Here is a 10,834-nt window from a genome sequence, read left to right on the forward strand (position 1 = left end):
GGATCACTCATGGGAAAATTCCGGTAGTTGTGGGTGTTAGAGCTGTACCTTTTTTAGATTGAAGTCAGCTGATAGGTATTCCTGCTTAAGGGAAGTCTCTCTAACAAAGAAACCACTTTCTACAAAGCTTGGGTATCCGATTAATGAGGGAATTAGTATATTTCATCAAAATATGCAAGGTATTAGAGATAAAGTTAGTGAACTGCTTATAGATGTTGACTCTGAAATTATTGGTATATCTGAACACTTCTTAAATAAGGAGATAATTCAGAGGCTTCCTTTACCAGGATACAGGTTGGCTGGCAGCTTTTCTAGGAGCTCTTTTCGGTTTGGGGGAGAAGCCACGTATGTGAAAAACGGTATCCCATTTGAGTCAATTGATGTTTCAAAGTACTGCACTGAAAAGGTGTTTGAATGTTGTGCAGGTGTGGTTAAATTTAGTGGAGCTAAACTTCTTACTGTTGTTATTTATAGATCCCCAGACTCCGATTTCACAACATTTTTGCTAAAGCTAGAGGAGGTTCTTTGTTCACTTTATAGGAAATACAAAAAGTTAGTTATATGTGGTGGCTTCAATATTAATTGTATAAGTGATTGTGCAAGGAAAAGGATGCTGGTAGACCTCCTTAATTCATATAATCTTATGCAAACCGTATTCTTTCCAACGAGAGTGCAAGGGAACAGTAGAACAACCATAGACAATATTTTTGTTCATTCGTCATTATTAGAAGGGCATTCTGTTAGTAAAAAGGTGAATGGCCTTTCAGATCATGATGCACAAATTTTAAGTCTAAAAGATTTTTGTGCTGCAACACATGTTAAATATAGTTACCAACTTTTTAGGAAAGCTGATCCAGTTGCTGTACAGACTTTTGTAAACCTTATCAAGGAACAAGAGTGGCAAGATGTTTATAGTGCTGATACAGTAGACGATAAATATAATGCTTTCCTCAAGACTTTTCTCGTGCTCTTTGAAAGTTGCTTTCCGTTAGAACGTTCAAAACAGGGTACTAGCACAAACAGGCAGCCTGGGTAGCTGACTAAAGGGATAAGAATATCTTGTAGAACAAAGTGGCAATTATATCAAAACGTTAGAAACAGTCAAAATCTAAATGCAGCAGCCCATTACAAACAGTATTGTAAGGTGCTTAAAAAAGTTATTAGGAAGGCAAAAAGTATGTGGTATGCAGATAGAATAGCTAAGTCTCAGGATAAAATTAAAACCATATGGTCAGTCGTAAAGGAAGTGGCTGGTCTGCAGAGACAGGTCGAGAATATAGAATCAGTGCGTAGTGGGGATGTACAGTACTTAATAATCACTTTCTGAATGTAGCACGTGAACTAAATACACTCCTGGAAATGGAAAAAAGAACACATTGACACCGGTGTGTCAGACCCACCATACTTGCTCCGGACACTGCGAGAGGGCTGTACAAGCAATGATCACACGCACGGCACAGCGGACACACCAGGAACCGCGGTGTTGGCCGTCGAATGGCGCTAGCTGCGCAGCATTTGTGCACCGCCGCCGTCAGTGTCAGCCAGTTTGCCGTGGCATACGGAGCTCCATCGCAGTCTTTAACACTGGTAGCATGGCGCGACAGCGTGGACGTGAACCGTATGTGCAGTTGACGGACTTTGAGCGAGGGCGTATAGTGGGCATGCGGGAGGCCGGGTGGACGTACCGCCGAATTGCTCAACACGTAGGGCGTGAGGTCTCCACAGTACATCGATGTTGTCGCCCGTGGTCGGCGGAAGGTGCACGTGCCCGTCGACCTGGGACCGGACCGCAGCGACGCACGGATGCACGCCAAGACCGTAGGATCCTACGCAGTGCCGTAGGGGACCGCACCGCCACTTCCCAGCAAATTAGCGACACTGTTGCTCCTGGGGTATCGGCGAGGACCATTCGCAACCGTCTCCATGAAGCTGGACTACGGTCCCGCACACCGTTAGGCCGTCTTCCGCTCACGCCCCAACATCGTGCAGCCCGCCTCCAGTGGTGTCGCGACAGGCGTGAATGGAGGGACGCATGGAGACGTGTCGTCTTCAGCGATGAGAGTCGCTTCTGCCTTGGTGCCAATGATGGTCGTATGCGTGTTTGGCGCCGTGCAGGTGAGCGCCACAATCAGGACTGCATACGACCGAGGCACACAGGGCCAACACCCGGCATCATGGTGTGGGGAGCGATCTCCTACACTGGCCGTACACCACTGGTGATCGTCGAGGGGACACTGAATAGTGCACGGTACATCCAAACCGTCATCGAACCCATCGTTCTACCATTCCTAGACCGGCAAGGGAACTTGCTGTTCCAACAGGACAATGCACGTCCGCATGTATCCCGTGCCACCCAACGTGCTCTAGAAGGTGTAAGTCAACTACCCTGGCCAGCAAGATCTCCGGATCTGTCCCCCATTGAGCATGTTTGGGACTGGATGAAGCGTCGTCTCATGCGGTCTGCACGTCCAGCACGAACGCTGGTCCAAGTGAGGCGCCAGGTGGAAATGGCATGGCAAGCCGTTCCACAGGACTACATCCAGCATCTCTACGATCGTCTCCATGGGAGAATAGCAGCCTGCATTGCTGCGAAAGGTGGATATACACTGTACTAGTGCCGACATTGTGCATGCTCTGTTGCCTGTGTCTATGTGCCTGTGGTTCTGTCAGTGTGATCATGTGATGTATCTGACCCCAGGAATGTGTCAATAAAGTTTCCCCTTCCTGGGACAATGAATTCACGGTGTTCTTATTTCAATTTCCAGGAGTGTAGAAATATAGTCCCAACAGGGAATCATATAGCGCTCTTAGAAAAAAGTGTTCCGAGACTGTTACCTGAAATGCTCCTCCATGATACTGACAAGAGGGAGATTGAATTAATAATTAAATCACTAAAGACCAAGAACTCTCATGGATATGACGGGGTATCTAGCAGAATACTGAAGTATTGTTCCACGTATGTTAGCTCAGTACTTAGCCATATCTGTAACTTTTCCTTTAGGAGTGGTCAGTTTCCTGACCGATTAAAGTACTCGGTAGTGAAGCCACTTTATAAAAAGGGAGACAGGGATAATGTTGACAATTATAGACCTATTTCTATGCCATCGGTGTTTGCTAAAGTTATCGAGAGGGTTGTATATACAAGGTTACTGCAGCATTTAAATTCACATAATTTGCTGTCAAATGTACAGTTTGGTTTTAGAAATGGCTTAACAACTGAAAATGCTATAGTCTCTTTTCTCTGTGAGGTTTTGGACGGATTAAATAAAAGGTTGCGAACGTTAGGTGTTTTCTTTGATTTAACGAAGGCTTTTGACTGTGTTGACCACAAAATATTACTGCAGAAGTTGGAACATTATGGAGTAAGGGGAGTAGCTTACAATTGGTTCGCCTCCTACTTTAAGAACAGAAAGCAGAAGGTAATCCTCCGCAATATTGAGAGTGGTAATGATGTTCAGTCCCAATGGGGCACTGTTAAATGGGGCGTTCCCCAAGGGTCGGTGCTGGGGCCACTGCTGTTCCTTATTTATGTAAATGATATGCCTTCTAGTATTACAGGTGATTCCAAAATATTTCTGTTTGCTGATGACACCACCTTGGTAGTGAAGGATCTTGTGTGAAATATTGAAACATTATCAAATAATGTAGTTCATGATATAAGTTCATGGCTTGTGGAAAATAATTTGATGCTAAATCACAGTAAGACTCAGTTTTTACAGTTTCTAACCCACAATTCAACAAGAACTGACATTTTAATCAGACAGAATGGGCATGTTGTAAGCGAGACGGAACAGTTCAAGTTCCTAGGCGTACGGATAGATAGTAAGCTGTTGTGGAAAGCCCATGTTCAGGATCTTGTTCAGAAACTAAATGCCGCTTTATTTACCATTAGAACAGTATCTGATATAAGTGACATTTCAACACGAAAAGTAGTATACTTCGCATATTTTCATACGCTTATGTCATATGGTATTATTTTTTGGGGTAATTCTTCTGATTCAAAAATGGTATTTTTGGCTCAAAAACGGGCTGTTCGAGCTATGTATGGTGTAAGTTCGAAAACCTCTTGTCGACCCCTATTCAATAGTCTGGGAATTTTGACATTGCCCTCACAGTATGTATTTTCTTTAATGTCGTTTGTTGTTAGCAATATTAGCTTATTCCCAAGAGTTAGCAGCTTTCACTCAGTTAATACTAGGCAGAAATCAAATCTGCATGTGGAATGCACTTCCTTGACTCTTGTGCAGAAAGGAGTGCAGTATTCTGCTGCATCCATTTTCAATAAGCTACCACAAGAACTCAAAAATCTTAGCAGTAGCCCAAACACTTTTAAGTCTAAACTGAAGAGTTTCCTCATGGCTCACTCCTTCTATTCTGTCGAGGAGCTCCTGGAAGAGATAAAAAATTAAGCAAATTCCAGTGTTACATTCTTGATTTTTTTTATTTAAACTAACGACTTGTCGCCTGAATATGTTTCTTATATTTCATTTTATCTGTTTCTACAATCGTGTTATAATTTCATGCATTGACTCGTTCCATGACCATGGAGACTTCTCCTAAATGTGGTCCCACGGAACAATAAATAAATAAATAAATAAAAAATAAATAAAAATCACGTCGTTCTCTTACCGTTCAAAATCCCCTTTGCCTGGGGCGTTGATTCCCACACATTTCGCTGTAGAAAACGAATGTTCGCAGTGCGATGAGCGACAGGATGGTAGAGTTGCCTCTGAGCACTATGGGACTTAACAGCTGAGGTCGTCAGTCCCCTAGAACTTAGAACTACTTAAACCTAACTAACCTAAGGACATCAGGCACATCTATGTCCGACGCAGGATTCGAACCTGCGACCGTAGCAGCAGCGCAGTTCCGGACTGAAGCGCCTAGAAGCAAACAGGAAGGAGTTCTTGACAACCTTTGACACTACTGACAGCCCCATCGAACATGATTGCATGTGTTTGGAGCGCAGCGCGACCACAATTGCCGCTCTTGTCTACATGGTGGAACAGGCAGGGACCGTTCAAAACTATTCGACGAAATTTGGATGTGTTCTGAAGCAGAAAAGGGTGCTTATGCGTTTTCATCTCTCCTATTTCGCATCGTCCTCGCGTGATCACAGGTGGATGCGACATTGACACATGCGTGAATAAAACGGCAAAGAGTCCCTCAAGCACCTCCAGTTCGACAGAACCCGTAATGGCAGCCGCACAGCTTTGTTGAGGATTTTAAAACGTACCTGTATGAACAGAACCGTAACGAAGTCCTAGGAGCTTGCAAACCAGCAACCCCGTCGACAATCCCCGATTCGGGATGGCCTAACATCAAGTGCAAGAGCAGCAGTGTAGCTGTGAAAGAGCAGCAGTGTAGCCTGCCTGCAGGCGGCTGGGACTCTCGTCAACGGTTCTGTCTGTACAGTAACATTTTTAAGGTGCAAAACAAGGTAGGTGGGTGGGAATGAGGGTTTTGCCGAATCTTAGACGGACCCTTTGCGGTTTTATTCACGCATGTATCAATGTTGCACCCTCTTCTCCCTCCCCCGATATCAAGCCACAAGAGGACGCGAAACAGGATGGACGAAAAAGTGCAATTACCCTTTGCTGCTTCACGTCACGTTCAAATTTCGTTGAATGGTGTTAAACGGTTCCTGGTGGTTCCAAGCTCTACCCGAGAACAAAAATTGCGGTGGCTCTGCGCTCCATAGGCGCCAGATCACGTTTAATGGGGATGCAGCCCCACAGTGTCGTCAGAGAAGGAGTGAAACGTACGAAAGTGTCAGAAGCACCAAAGGTTGGAAAGAACGCCTTCCAGTTGCTCTCCGCATTGCGAACTGTCGCTTTCTATCACGAAATGTTGGGGAATCAACGCCCCATGGAACGGGGTGGTTTCAGTGAAGCCTTTTATGCCACACCCTGTGACCATTTCATGCCGATTCTGAGCGGCAGTGTGCCTCGAATATTTTCCTCAGCCACTCGTAAGAAAACGGAGTGATTTCAACTCTGAGCGACTGAGTTCCAAACTCTATCGCAGAAATGTTAAATGGAAGCGGTGAAACGTGGGTAAGTGTGGCTGTGACAACCTTCCCATCACGTGACACGTCCGCGGTGGCGTTAGACAGAATTGTGGGGAAGTCTGGTGCAATGTGACATGACTACCCCACCTTACACCTCACGTCAACTTCTGAGCTGTGGTCTTTTCTTCACACCTGCCGACACCTTGATGTTCGAAGCGTCATCGAGCCCAAGTGTGACGTCGCAGGGCGCCACGCTTTTGGATCGTTACAGAGGAAGGCAGTACGCATCTTTGAGCCAGACTTCAAACTTAAGCGTCGCAATGGGTGGGAATTACGAAGTTTCCAGAAAGGAATCCTTTAATTCTCTTGCAAAGTGCAGTTACATGTAGTCCTTCCTCTCTGGACGCGTAAACCTACGTAAATGGCGGTTGTGAGTGTTCCTGGTAACTGATCGTCAGTCATGTAATCAAAAAGCATGGGTGTTTTCACCTGTTTGTGCATAATACGTTGTAAATTTATTCATGTGGAGGGTCGGTTACCAATCTCTGGAGGTCTTCCTGCTTCGCTTCCCATTATACTCAGCGTCACCCGGGAACAAATTCACGGAAATTTTTACTCTGTCCTATAGATCCTTGGTTTATCGGTACGAAATTCTTTTCTAGCCATTAACAACAATCTCCCGAATTCCGTCTGCTAGGAAGTGCTGACTCTAATTACAAATACGCTCCGATAAGCCGTAAGCTCGTATTTTCATTACTAGTTGTCCGTTGTAATGTCTTAAATACTTTTCGGAAGTCGGGGACCACGACATTACTCTGAATACCGTCATGAGCTGGCTTGTGGAAGCTATTGACGTATAGAGCGAGCTGGGTTAACGTTTTTGTGTAATGTACATAGAGTCGTACAGAGAAACAAACCCTGAGGTTCAGTGGCCTTTCTTGTGTTCAGCGATTTTATTTGATTTTCTATTCCGCAATTTCTTCTCAACATGGGAAGAGCTTTAATACGATTTCTGTTTCGTACAATGTAGTAAGATTGAAATAAGTATGACAGCCTTCTCTGCGACACCCTCTCTTTTGGTGCCAGCGTGGTCACTAAGGTTTTATAGATGACCCTTTACAAAAGTTATGTAAGTTCAAAATTTATCAGAATTTTTCTTCACATTGGTAGACAGAATTTTACTTTGGACTACACTGAACATTTTTCGTGTTGCCCTTCTACGTTCATTTTGAATTCGTTCAGCTATTCTTTGTCCACAAGATTTCATTTGTTTGTGACAAATCATCATGGAAAATGCAATAGAAATTAATAAGACATTATAGACTGTCTAGCGTTCTCTACTTATAGAGACAGAAGCAATAACGAAAACTATTAGTTACCTGTGCATTGTCGGACATTTTGTAATCTATGTCCTGTCTACAAAATAGCCCAGTGGTTCTATTACGTGCGTCAACCACAGCGGATGGTGCAAAATATGTTCACTTAGATATATGGAAAGTATTCCAGAATTTCATTGAGACTGCACTGTCTGCATTATAGTGGCACTCATCTATATAAATGGGGCCAAGGCAGTTCATCAGTTTCAAGTTAATTTTTAGTTTTGTAGCTCTTAGTTTTCAAAATCAGTTTAGTGTCGAGAGGATTTTAGGTTCCAAAAGAGTTTTGGTTTTCAAGAAGGATTTTAGTTCTGAAGAAGAGTTTTAGTTTGTACCCTGTATTATTTGTTGAATTACTTTACACGTCATCAGTCGCCCTATTAGACAGAACACTTTCAGGAGATTTTAACTACAGTACAATTAAGTGAAACGAGCATGGCTATTAATTCGAAGTCTTATGTACTCAGAAAGATGGATGTAAACAAATAACAGCTACAGCTGCCGGAAATATGTTTTGTTTCACAACCGGTTTCGATTATTCCCTATTTTCAAGTTACGAGGAATTATTTAACATCATTTTAAGGCAATGTTTTTTACTGACACATCAGTCAATGAGCCGACGACTAACTGAGACAAGACGCTTTCAGACGATACATATCACCCCCCCCCCCCCCCCCATCATCAGCCCATTCTTCAAAATGGCTCTGAGCACTACGGGACTTAACATCGGAGGTCATAAGTCCCCTAGAACGTAGAACTACTGAAACATAACTAACCTAAGGACATCACACACATCCATGCCTGAGGCAGGATTCGAACCTGCGACCGTAGCGGTCGTACGGTTCCTGGCTGTAGCGCCTAGAGCCACTCGGCCACAGCGGCCGCACCCATTCTTCACGGACTGCTGCACTGAGGAGAGGAATCGATGTCGGTCGGTGAGGTCTGGCACTAAGTCGGCGTTTCAAAATATGCCAAAGGTGTTCTATAGGATTCAGGTCACGACTCTGTGCAGGCCAGCCCATTATAAGGATGTTATTGTCGTCTAAACACTCCGCCATAGACCGTGTATTATGAAAAGGTTCTCGATGGAGTTGAAAGATACAACTGCTATCCCCGAATTGCTCTTCAACAGTGGGAAGCAAGAAGGTGCTTAAAACATCAATGTAGGCCTGTGCTGTGATTGTGCCACGCAAAACAACAAGGGGTGCAAGCCCCTTCCATGAAAAACACGACCACACCATAACACCATCGCCTCCGAATTTTACTGTTGGCACTACACAAGCTGACAGATGACGTTCATCGGGCATTCGCCATTCACATTGTGTATCGTGATTCGTTACTCCACACAACGTTTTTCCACTGTTCAGTCGTCCAATGTTTACGCTCCTTACACCAAGCGAGGCGTCGTTTGGAATTTACCGGCGTGATGTGTGGCTTATGAGCAGCCGCTCGACCATGAAATCCAAGTTTTCTCACCTCACGCCTGTCATAGTACTTGCAGTGGATCCTGATGCAGTTTGGAATTCCTGTGTGATGGTCTGCATAGATGCCTGCCTATTATACATTACGACCCTCTTCAACTGTCGGCGGTCTGTCAGTCAACAGACGAGGTCGCCCTATACGCTTTTGTGCTGTACGTGTCCCTTCACGTTTCCATTTTACTATCACATCGGAAGCAGTGAACCTAGGGATGTTTAGAAGTGTGGAAATCTCGCGTATAGACATATGAAACAAGTGACACCCGATCATCTGATCACATTCCAAGTCCGTGAGTTCGGCGGAGCGCTCCATTCTGCTCTCTCACGATGTCTAATGGCTACTGAGGTCATTGATATGGAGTACCTGGTAGTAGGTGGCAGAACAATGCACCTAACACGAAAAACGTATGTTTTTGGGGGTGTCCGGATACTTTAGTCTATAGCGTAACCTTAACTTCTAGTGATTAGTGGTTCCCAATCTTTCTCAGACCATTACCTAAAAGTATAATCAGACATTGGCTGGTGTCCTTGCACCCTCCCCCCAACCGCATCCCTGTCCCCATCATCATCGAAATGAGCTGCTAACTGAACTTCATAATGAGAAAGAATTTCCTTTGAACCCTTTTATTGTCGCTAAAATGACGAAAGATAAATGACATTTATTTCTTGTAGTTGTTTCATTAAACAACGAACTAATGAGATGACTGGTACTGCTTTTATATAACAACCGTTTTTAAAGATAAGTAAATCTCAATGCATAGTGAATGGTATCTACAACTCCTCCTCATAAAAGAAATTTAACTATCGATACCGACGGCAGTGAAGACAGAAACGTGTCACAAAACATGCTTCTTTTCACTACTAATCTCTCTAGCGACGCTTGCTTTACTCACGTCGTGCACCCTCATTGAATATCAACCAAGTTAAATCACTTGATTGCCGTGCTCCTTGCTTCTTAACTGACAGAAATTGGAAGACTTCAGGCTGCCAGTGCTTTGAGTCTGACCACTGCCATCAATAACGATAATAATGATAATAATAATAATAATAATAATAATAATGAGTGGGCAGCCATATCATACAGGGTGTTCAGAATTTCCCGTTACAGACTTCTAGGAGTTACAGATAGGAGTTCAGATGTTTAACCCATCCACTCCTGCTTGAGGAATTGAATTAGGCGTGACGCAGTACAGTTACTAGGAACAGTTCGAAAGGAAACATAACGAAACATCATTTGTTTGAATTAACATTCTCTTTCTACGTTATTACAAAACAAAAAGCACCCAGCATACTTCACGTACAGAACATCAAAGATGCATTACAATAGCGGCTCGACGTGGCAACCATCAACGCTGTTACAGACATTGTATCTACGAAGCTTGTACTGGTATGCACCCTCCATTCCACCTGGTATCTCTTCAGTTTCTAGTGCAGGAGACAGAACTCATGCCAGCAGACATTCCTCTGTCTCTACAGGAGTCTCGCAAATTAAATTTTGCGTACGACCCCACAATAGTAGTCCTCAGGAGTGAAATCCGATGATGGCGGCGGCCACGCGGCTATAACACCCCAACCTGTCCATGTTTCACCATATCGTTTGTTGATATGTTTCCCAATCGCACGTGAGACTTGAAGTGGTGCACATAATCGTCAAACCTCATATCCTGACAGACTTCAGTTGCACGTAATGCTATTATATACTCTATTGTATACCAGGACAAACAGCTCTGAGACTTTTCTCTTTCCGTCACCATACGTGGACGCGTTATACATCTGAGTTGAAACCGTCGTAAAACGGAAACGACCCGTTCAGGACCGGGGTTCCCTTCAAAATATTATGTATTCACTCCCCTCTACAAGTCATAGAAGTTTATAATGGTAATTTCCGAACACCAGTAGTTACTTTTGTGTTGTATTGTCAATTACTTCCTTTACCTGTTGCGAATTGAATAATGAAGCAATTTCCCGTC

Source organism: Schistocerca americana, chromosome 2 (genome assembly GCF_021461395.2).
Source record: "Schistocerca americana isolate TAMUIC-IGC-003095 chromosome 2, iqSchAmer2.1, whole genome shotgun sequence".
Lineage (NCBI taxonomy): Eukaryota > Metazoa > Arthropoda > Insecta > Orthoptera > Acrididae > Schistocerca > Schistocerca americana.